Here is an 11,410-nt window from a genome sequence, read left to right on the forward strand (position 1 = left end):
TCCAAATGGTCTTTTGTTTTCATCCTCTTAATCTTCATAGTCTTCACACTCTTCTGACATTGCTTTATCCAAGGTGAAATATTTATGTCCTATCGTATCTTATTTTGATAGCTGATTTATTATTATCTCTCACATTGTACTTTTTAAAATGCCACTGCTATTAATCCATTAATACTTTGTATTGGAAGGAAAACTATCCACCCTGTACTGGGGTAAGAACTAGGGCCTACAAGGTAAACACATAAAATCATTATCTACTCACCACAAAAGAAAGGCACATTGTAATTTATGTCAATATTATACAGAGCATAAGATTAGGGCAAAAGTTATTGAAATCAGGTCTAGGTACCCAGTTTTTCGTTATATTATTTTCTCTAATTTAGTGTATGCTTGACATTTTTCATTTTAAAAATCTTTAAAAATTTAGATGAGGTCAGAGAGACAATCTCAGAAAAGGAGACACAGTGATCTGAACGGTATCCTCTGATTTGGGGTTACTATAGACAGCAGTCCTAGGCTTAGAAGAGCTCCAGAGTTCCCCTCTCCAAACTCGGGAGTTACTTCAGTGTGAGGGTGCTCAGTTTTCTTGTTGAGAATATGAGCATTTCCTGACATGACATGCTATATATTTGATTTTCAAACTAGATGGTGGCAAGGTAATGAAAAGTATGAAGGTTTTAGCATCAGACATACTAGATTTAAACCCTTCTGTATGTACCATTTGAGAGAAATTATTAATTTTTATGACCTTCTATCCCCGGGAAAGTGGAGTTAATATCAGTTTTACAAAGTTATTATATGTGAAGTGCCTACTGATATGACTGGCAAATAGCAGATTCTCAATGAGTGTTTATTTCCTTCCTTCCTGTCATAGTTTCAGTTGTTAATCACACAACATGTTTAAGAAACTCCAAAGACTTTAGCTATAACTTTGAAAACCTTTTCAGCTCTCAAAAACAATAGTAAGAGCTTGGCATATTCAGTCACTGAACATTATTAATAGAATGCCTATTAATAGAAAAAAAACCCATGTCTTTAGACAGATTAGACACTAGATTGCATGGTATATTAGGAAGGACAATGAATTCTCTGTTAGGGACATGAATTCTCATTTCTACTCTCATTAAGAAACCGTTGCCTCTTTCAAAAACATAGAGGATGACAGGCATAGAGACCAACTAGCATATATGAAATAAATAGTTTGATATGTCATGATATTCATTAGAGAGTGATCAGTTTGTTTTTCCTCAGATATAAAAACTTTCCTTACTAGAATTTGACAAAATAAAAACAGTATACAAAAATGATTCTGAATCAAATGGCCTTGGCCAGAGGCCACAGCAAATGGTCATGTTGTGTGATTATTACTGTTTTTACTATGACGAAAACAGGATTATGAATTAAATTCAATAAGCAGCTGCAAATTAGCTCAAGTCCAGCACAGAGAATAATTCAAATGTGGAATCTCAGGTGTCAGAGACAGCAGTCCCTTGGTCTGGCCTTGCATCTTACAGTGGCCTTGACAAGTTACTTCACATTTAAGAACCTCAATCGCCTCATTTCTAAGATAAGGCATATCTATCTTTAAGAGTCATTCAAAAATTAAAGGAGAAAATGCTGGTAAAATGTTTCTGGTATTTAGTTTGTGCTTAAGAATCTATTTTCTTCGTGAATTTTTACTTTTAGAAATCTCGTACCAGCTACTTACCAATAATATTGATTTTTCTCAGGGTTAAAATTCAAAACTTCACTTTTCATGTTTATGATTCACTCATTATTGTGTGTGTGTGTGAGAGAGAGAGAGAGAGAGAGAAAGAGAGAGAGAGAGAGAGTTAGAAATTATACATTTGTATGGGTTTAAAAGAAAAAGCAAGAGGACAGGATTCAGTATGGCTCAGCAGTCGTGGAGGCAACACAAGACTCACAAAAGACTGAAGAGATTTAAAATTGGGTGACTCTCAGTAAGAAATTGTTTTCTTCCAACAAAAGCCATGAATGTCTCTAAACCCCTTCCCACCACAGTCCCAGTCACAGGCAACTTGTGAAGGGGCACTAGTCAAGACAATTTACAAATCACCCTTGAATCACAGGGGAATCACACCACCAGCATATCACATATCTGGAGAATTCAAAACTAAGAAAAGATATCGTCTGCACAATACATGTAAATACAGTTTAAAGAGTCAGTATTTGAGATGCTGCGTTTTGAATAATTGCCAAAAGAGACCGAAATTCTCTTAAATGGAAAACTTAGCTTTGATTCAAGAAAGTGACCCATAAAACCTGGACATTGTAGGATGTGACCCAGAAGTCTTACACTGAAACAAATCAGCAGGTGACTCAAAGCCCAAACGACAGGAAGAAACAAACAGACTTAGTATTCCCCAAACCACATTCACTATAACCCTAATGGACTGGAATTGATGACAAGCTGTAAGTATCTAAACCACTCTGTGGTGTGTGCTGGCTCTGCAATATATATATTAAATGTGCAGATAAATATTTTTTTCCCATTGTTTAGGTTGAGTTTTTCTCAAAAATGGCCTACAGTTTTTTGTGTGTTGTTTTTTTTTTAAGAAAAATCAGGTGAATTGATGTGATACCACACAACATTTACAGAGAAATATGCCCATAACAAAAGGTGGCCAGAATAGGCCTTAATTCTATTTGAGGGCACCATCTCTTATGCATATGCTACAAGTATTGATTCTGGCTATTATAATTTTTAGGCCTCTCACCACAGGATGGGATTTAGAACACTTACATAGATTGGCTATCTTTATTTAGGGGTTCAGTATGATCATCGGTGCTCCCAGAGCAGAACAGACACTAGGGCTTCATGGATTTAGTAAGAAAAGATTATCTGTCTCCATGTCAAATTAAAAGAGCAAATGATCTGCTTTTGCACTTCATGTCTCATAACTATTGCATAATGTTTAAGTCCTTATTTTTCTTCTTCTCTTGTATCCTCACAGTTCCTTTCCCCAAAAGCTACTGATCTTTTCCTTGCCTCCTCTCAACAAGGAAATCATTTAACTGATGAGACTGGTTACCTCAGTTTACTTCTTTTTTTAAAGACAGATTTTCCTCACAACGGAATCCCTGCCAGAAAGCTCCACAACCACCACCAGCACCCACCATCCCCACCTCCTCATCCATGGAGTAAGAAAATCCAGACATGTATCTGGACCTGAAACTGGCCTTGCCTGAGAAAGCACGAACCTCTGAGACAAGAGAGGAAATGCTGTAGACAATAGCAGAAGCTGCACAGTCCACAAAAGCTCAACTTTTCACCACACCCGTTGGTGGAATTTGCTACTAGTAAACACACATTTCTCCAAGCACCATTTTTTATTAGAGATGAAAGAGAAAAATCATCTGTTTTTAAAGTTATCTCAGCTCCAAATACTATACATATGAAAATTGGACATTTTTGTGTCTCTGAGCTAGAAAATAGACAGGGAAGCCAGTTGCCAGCTAAAGATTGTTCTTTTCCATGTATCCTGAGGGCAATTTCTCTCTTGAAACTTTAAGATGGGCAGTAATTTCAAATCAGATTGTAAAGTAATAAGGGCAGGGAACATGACGAAAAACTCATGGAACATTGTTTGGAAATCTTATCAAAATTCTCTAGGAATTATATTGACAAATGAAACCTTAGGATTTCAAGTTACCCTTACTAAGCAACAAGAAATGTTCAACACCGAATATAGGTAAATAGTAATGAAAAAAATAGTAAAGAATATTGTATATAATGTTATATAATTGTATTAACCAATGTTACCCCAATAAACTCAATAAAAAAAAAAATACTGAAAAAAAAAAACAAAACAGTGAAAGAACCAGCCATACTTCAATGCTGAAGAGGTCCCAGTTTGTCTCCCCATAGATGAAGCTGCTATAACTCTAAGAACTTCTAGAAATCTCTCAGGATCCTCTTCCACCCTTCCATGGTATCTTTTGACTCAGTCAAGTAGCCATGTACCTGCCTCTCCTCAGTTCCTGTCTCACAATGAGCAGACCATTCAGTCTTCCAGCCCTCAAACACAGTTCACCCCTGGAATCTGTGGGGCTTCCCTGGTTTCACACTCTGGTTTCAAACTAATTGCCCCTCCCTGTCATTCTGGAACCTGGTCCATTCCTTACATTTCCAGTTACTTGGAAAAGAAAGTCAAATCTGGACCTTCCTGTTTACTCTTTACTTAACTTCTCTGAACTTCAGTTTTCTCATCTATAAAATGGGCTAGACCTAACCATCTCAAACGGTTGTCACAGTTAGAAATACTGTATATAAAACACATAGAGTGAGTTTTAAAACATATTAAGTACTCCATAAAGAGTAATAATAATAGTAAATTAAAAAGTGAATAATTCCATTATGAAACAAGTACTAACTCCATAAACAAAAAATTGTTCCTCTATTGCAAAATGAGCCAATAAAATTCATAAGAACCAGAAAATTTTTAAATATTATATCTAATCCTTACAAATATCTGATGAGGTAGTAAGATCAGCATTTTCCAGATGAGGAAACTGAGGCATGGAAGGATTAAATAATTCACCCAAAGCTAATCAGTTGTAATGTCTTAACCCTGTTCTGAATCCAGTTCTCCCTAACACTAAAACCCATGGTATTATTTCACCATTCAGTTTCCCTTAAATTGAGACGGTTGCCTCTGTTTCAGTACTAGAGAAATAGACAAAGGCTTCTGCTGTTGAAAGCCACCCCAATTGAGTTTGAAGTGCCCTAGAGAGTTTTCATCATTCAATATCTCATAGGATGTATCCATAGTCCTTCCCCACAGAACTCACTGATGTTAGAACCACGATGGGGTCAAAGGTGGTCTTTGGGGTCCTTCCACCTCCCTTCCTCACTCTCTTCCTTACCCTCCCTTTTTCTTACCCCATGATCTTCAGTGGACCTATGCAGAACACTAAATTCCCTCAAAGTTCCCCTCCAAAAACACAAAAGTGCCCATTCAAATCATTCTTTGCTCTAAAATATTTTCCTTCTTCCCTCATTAGAGCTCTCATAAACTCAGTGTCTCACTATTCTACCAGCTGTGAGAAAAGGAGGCAATTTAATGAAACTGAGTCATTCTTAAGAATTACTATGTGACAATGTACCAGGCATATTTACTTTACTTTTGAAGAAAACATTTAGCCCCCAAAGGCTCATAATTGGTCAAGTGTCCAAATATAAAGGTTTCCTGTTTTCTAAGTAAAAGAGGCCAGATGATGTAAAAGACAGATTCGATGCAGAATGTCTTTCTTCTAGGCTTAATACTTCACCTTCAAATAAAAAGCTATGACACATTCTGACTTGATCACTGTTTTCACTAATCCCAGTATTCACTCCTTTGATCCCCATCCACATATACCCAAAGAGCAAGAATCAAATTTTAGTTCACCATTTTTGAAAAAAGATCAACTTATGTCCTCAACCACACCTTAGTCAATACATTCCTCCATTGTATATTTTATCTTCTAAAATTGTTTTACTGTTTTGAAAAGAATACATGCTCACAATAAAACATTTAAACATGCAAGAGAGTATACAATTAAAAGCTATTTTTCTCACCTCTACTAGATTCCTTATTTTATTCTCTAAATGTAACATTTCCTTATGTCCCCTTCCAGATATGTACCATAAATATGCACATACATGTACATAATTTTTTCTAAATTGAGAAATATAAACAATTGTTATTTGGCTTTTTTATTTAACAATATATTTTGCAGATCTGCATGTATAAGCCATTTTATTCTTTCTATTGTTGTATTTTAATTTATCCTTCAGATAGAAAATAATTTATTAACAAATTTTCCTGTTAGTACTTTCTTATTACAAATAATACTTCAATAAACATAATTTGCATATATGTTTGTGTATATTTGTGAACATATCTACAGAACAAAAAGCTCAAATTGTGATTGCTGAATAAAACAGTAAGTGAATTTTGATTTTTGATATTCTCAATGTATCCTCCCAAAGTTTTTCTAATTATAAACTTCCTTCAATAGTATATAAATGTAACTGCTTTTGCATACCTTCACAGTATTTACCAGAGCTCTTTCTTACTCTGAGTGTGGCTGCGTTTGAGCTATTGATCATGAGAAGTGACGATACGGTATGGCCATAAATTAGAAATGAAGTAGTAACATGAAAAATATACTAAACAAGTTGGGCTACAAAGTAGATTTGGTTATTTTCCATTTTATAAATGTTTTAGCCATTAGACATTTAAGTATATCCCTCAAAATAACATCTTGGGAGGTTATTCTCTTATGCTAAGGATACTGCCAATATTTTAAATATCTTTGTAGTTATACTTTGGGTATGATTAGAGCCCATTTTTTTAACCTCTTCAGTGGTAACACTCTGTCTTTTAATGATGAGTTTTATTTTTCTCCTAGTCAGAGGCATTCACAGCCAGTCTTCTGTGAAGTAAAATTGACTATCAAGCAAGATAAAATAGTTTTGGTTAAAAATAAAGTATAACTTCATGACAGATGGTAACTAGACTTTTGGTGGTGATCACTTAGTAGTGTATACAGATGCCAAATTATAATTTTGTACATAAGAAACATAATGTTATATACCATTTTTACCTCAGTAAGAAAGTGTACCTTAAAATAATGTATGTGTGTGTGTGCGTGTATGATAAACCGAGTCTGAAGGATGTTTCCAATGAAGAGTTTAAATATGATTTTTGCCAATATGTGTGAAAATTTTCCCAAGGTCACAATTCTGAAAGACAATTTATATTTGGATGTAAATTTTGTGGTATGTTTGCTTTAAAAGATTGATTATTTTATAGCTACAACTCAAAAAGCCTGTGGTCGTAAAACGCCTCACTCTATCTTGGAGGCAGGCCACACTTGTGTAAATAATGGTGTCAGGTTTTAACTCAGCTAAGCCCACACTGGCCCTAACATGGCTACACTACACTCTCTACCCAAGCAGACAGGACCACTTCTATTCTGACATAACAAATATGACCTCTAGCTTACATAGAAAAATAGAAGAAGAAATTTCTTTTCAAAAGAATAAATATTGTTAAAGAATAAGAAATTTCTAAAAAATAAAAATCACTTGAAAGATAGAAATAAGCATAATATTAGTTTGGGGACATTTTTATTTGTTATAAAGAGCTTTAAAATTAAAGAGAAAGAAAGGCAACAATTCTTATCTTAATTTTACATCTGCTACTTGCCAGGATGACCACACCCTGGCCGCTCTGACTCCAACAGCATTGCTTTGTCACAGTTCAGTTCCAACTGACTTAACTGTCCTCTTTGTCACTGTGCAGTCATACTCCCCAAATCAGCTATTTACTATTTTAGAAGCTCCTATTCTCCTACAACTTAGTATTCTATGCCTACTACCTCCATGTTTTGTCTACTCATTCCCGTCTCAATTCCCTAAATTTTAGGATTGTGGTTTTTCTGGGGAAAAAAGAAATCTAGACTTTAAGTCAGACAAAAATGGATTCAAATTTTAGTTTTTAGTTGTGACCTCATAAAATGTAATCAAGCTTCCTAACCTTTCCAAATTTAAAAAAAAAATTTATTGTAGTTTGTTCTAAATTATATATAGTCATTAAAAGACTGGAAAAATTATTATACAAGGCAAGTGTTTATGAATTTAGTGTATTTTTGTATGCATATGATACATATGCAATTTTTAGAAAATGGGAACATAAAACACTATTTATTGGTCTTCGATTTGCTTTGTTTCCCTTGAAAACATTATCAGTAGTCATCTCTGTATACACATCTATATATAGTTACCAAGAACTATATGATTTTTAAAGTAGTTCTTTTTGTTATTATTGCTATTATGCTGTCATTGTAGTAGTTGATATTGGAAGGTTCTGCTCCACTTTGGTTTTTAATCTTTGCATCTATTTGCCTACTTCTGTTCCCTAGAACAGCACAGATAAACCTAATCCCTTTGCACATGACAGCCCTAAAATATTAAAAGTAAGCCTTTGTATCTCTCTGATTCTTTTCTTTTTCAAGCTAAGAAACTTGGGATTTTTACTTTTGTTTTGTATATTCCATTTTTCATCCAACATTTTTTCTGAGTCCTTGGTCATCCTAACAATAGGGCCTGCCAACTCTTTAGTCTCTCTTCCACCCCTGGAAACCTCCTTCAGTCCATATCTTACCAACTCTTACCTCCTCAGTGCAAACTCATCTCTCTTGCCCAACTTCTACTGGACTTTACTCTGCTCTCATTTCTCTCTTCAGCTAGGCTGTAAAAGGTATGTCTTGTATTTCTTTTGGAACAAACCACCTACCCACTCTTCATCTCTGCCATCATCACTCTCATAGGGGAGTATCTCAAAGGTATCTTTAAACTAGTTTGGTTGACTTTAGCAGCTATTTCCTCCTTTTATGTAACCAATACATTTTATGTGCATTGTTTCGATCTTTAAAACGTTCTCAGAAGCTAACAAATAAATCAAAATGTGTCATGAAGTGAAAAAAAAAAGAAAGGATTAAACATAAAAGAGAATTGTACTCATCATCTAAGCCCAGTTTTATTTTTTAAATGTATATATATATATAGCATAGTTGTCAAAATGATTAGTCTGGAGTCAGACTGATAAAGTTCAAATCCCACCTTCTTAACAGCTATGCGACCACTCTGTACTTCTGTTCCTTCATCTGTAAGATAGAGATAATAGTAACCACTTCATAAGGTTGTTATGAAGATTACGTGAGTTACCACTAATACATATAAAGTGCCTAGATCAGTAGTTGGCACTAGGCAAGCACTGTGATTGTTGCTGTGATGATGATGAAGATGAGGATGAGGATGAGGATGAGGATGATGATGTACTTGGGAAAACCGCCTTTTCATCTTTCTGGATCTCAGTTTCCTAACCTGTAAAATGAGAAGGAAGGGGTAAGTGCTGACAACAATGAGAGTAATACCATCCAATCCTAAAGCCCTTGACATTTTACAAAGCACTTCCATATGCAGTAGTTCATTTGGAAACACTCATTTCTATCTCCCATGCCCTCAGCTAACCTGATTTGCAGGAATAGCTGACTAATGTGCTGCAAAGTATAAATACTAACTCTGGCCCCTGGCCTCCATCTAACAGAAAGCTTCAAAGTCCTCAAACAGCTTATGCCTCCTCCAGTGACTGACTTGTTATCTATAAAATAATTTAGACCTGTAAAAGCTGAATTCCCAAGTGACACTAAGAGATTGGGAAGAAAGAGACAGAAAAAGAATAAAACAAAGGCATTCTTATGAATGAGCATCTACAATATAGATCATTATAATGTCAATTAGGTTGAGTCCTCACAACAATCTAGGTGGAAGGTTTTATTGCTCAAATTTCTGAGATAATTTCCTCATAGAGGTTTAATACCAGAGGTTCATACAACTACTAACTTTAAACCAGGACAAAAGTCTGACCGAGCCCCAAGCTTGAGCTTATGATAAAGTTCCATGCCATCTCATGGAGATTTGCAATCTACTAGGATTAAATGTTGGTTGTCACTTAAAACTTCTCTGTTAAATTTCAAGCCCTGAAGAGTTCTACTTGATAAATGGTACCAAGAACATGATGAGGTAAGGGAATTTATTTTATTATGGACAATAGCCTATAGATGGCGATAGCTTTCAATCATGACTAACCCAGTCTGACACTCATAATGAAAGTTTTAATGCAAAAATGTTACTGTATTTTGAAGGCACCTTGAGACAAGTATACCTCACAAGTATACCTACTCGGTAAGTGATTGAGACAGCTACTGAGCAATATTTCTTCCATGTTTATAGTAGAACAGAGAACAAATGTCTGAAAAATGATCATTCTTTCACATAACAAATATTGTCAGTAAAGAAACACAGGACACTTTTTTTGTTCCTCTTCATTTATTTCCCACCAACACATTTCTTTGCTCCACTGATTTGATGGGTGATAGACTTGAGAGCACATGAGGGTGAAGTAAGCATAATGTACATTGCTGAAGAGTCTGAGTCAGTCAGCTGGGACTTGCTTGCCTGTGCGAAGGAAGCAGCGTAAAAATGAGGGTGCAACGAAGCCATGGTCTTGAAATCCTGGAGATGTCATTGTGTTTGGCAAGCTCCATTAAATTGAAATACTTGAGTTAAATAAACAAAATCACAATTACATGTTAAAGTACATCTACATTATCTTTATTGTCATTTTAATAAAGTAACTAGATGCCAGGTAGGATACAATATATTTTAGTGCACTTGAGTCTCACATCATCCTATTACCCCTGTGCAGTGAGGAAACTGAGGGACAGAAATGTTATATAATTTTCCCATTGTCATAGAGTAAAACAATGGTAGAGTAAAACAAAGCATGAGGATTCATACCTCAGCAGCCTGACTCCAAGGCCCACACTTTCTCAAGACTAGTTTCTGATTGCTTCTGGAAAATGATCAGATATGCAGGTGTGTGCTCCAAAACAGGAATTGTTTAATAGTTTTCATAGATTTCCCAATCCATTTAAACAATCCTTCATTAAACATTTGGTGTGATGAAAATGAACACAAAAATTTGTATACGCTAAGAAAGCCAAAGCCACCGTGATCACATGGCTTCCTCAGTAGGGTCACTTCACTTACTTCTTAGATCACAGACCACACTTGAGTTGGAATTACACTGAGAATTTTTGGTATTTTGGAATTTGGGGTATTTTGGAATTTTTGATTGGAGCTAATCTGTGGTGAATACACTTAAGGAACTGCATTTTAGTCTTACTATTATTTTTCCTCTAAATTTCTGACAATGAGATAGTCGTTAGAAAGGAAAGGTAATGGGGAAATTGTCAGCCTATGAGACAACTTATCACTGGTTTGTTTCAGAGTCTGGAATTTACAAAGTTTTCCTTCCTTGTTACTCCACAAATTTCCTATCTTTCCAGAAAGTTCCTCTTGCCAAAGACAAGGATTGATAAAAAATGAGAACAGAACAGCAGGTGACTTGTTGTCTCAAGTGGCTTATCAACATCTCTAAGATTTTTCAGACTGGGTAAAACCCATTTAGCTCACTATGCCCTTCATAGATAGCAATAACCTTCTTTCAGTACTTTCTCCTTGTGGAGAAGGAGTGGGGTGGGCGACATGCCATAATAGGGGTCTCTCTCCCTCTCTCTCCACTTTCAAAAAAAGAAAAAAATGACCCCATTACAAAAGCTAATTGAAGGTGGCCACAAGGCACACTGAAAGGCAAAAGGGGGAGAACAACTAGTGACAAGGGGGCTAGGAAACCCCACCGTAGGTGATGACCCCCTGTATTATAAATGTCTGCCACAAGAACATAATGAATGGAAGATAGCACAGCCCTAGGAGTCAGATGGTCCAATCCAAGTGCTACATACTCTGTAGTCTTAGATAAGCTCCTTTTCCTGC

General features: G+C 35.6%; 1 long non-coding RNA gene across 1 annotated transcript in view; it reads right to left on the reverse strand.

Annotated features, from left to right (window-relative positions):
- The window catches only part of LOC112476981, an 85,770-nt gene that overhangs the window by 6,669 nt on the left and 67,691 nt on the right, over window positions 1-11,410 (reverse strand). Inside the window, exon 3 of the long non-coding RNA XR_003045272.1 lies at window positions 8,633-8,896. This is a non-coding gene — a long non-coding RNA (uncharacterized LOC112476981). The remainder of the gene's footprint in view (window positions 1-8,632; window positions 8,897-11,410) is intronic.

The sequence above is a fragment of the Pteropus alecto genome, unplaced genomic scaffold (genome assembly GCF_000325575.1).
Source record: "Pteropus alecto unplaced genomic scaffold, ASM32557v1 scaffold222, whole genome shotgun sequence".
Lineage (NCBI taxonomy): Eukaryota > Metazoa > Chordata > Mammalia > Chiroptera > Pteropodidae > Pteropus > Pteropus alecto.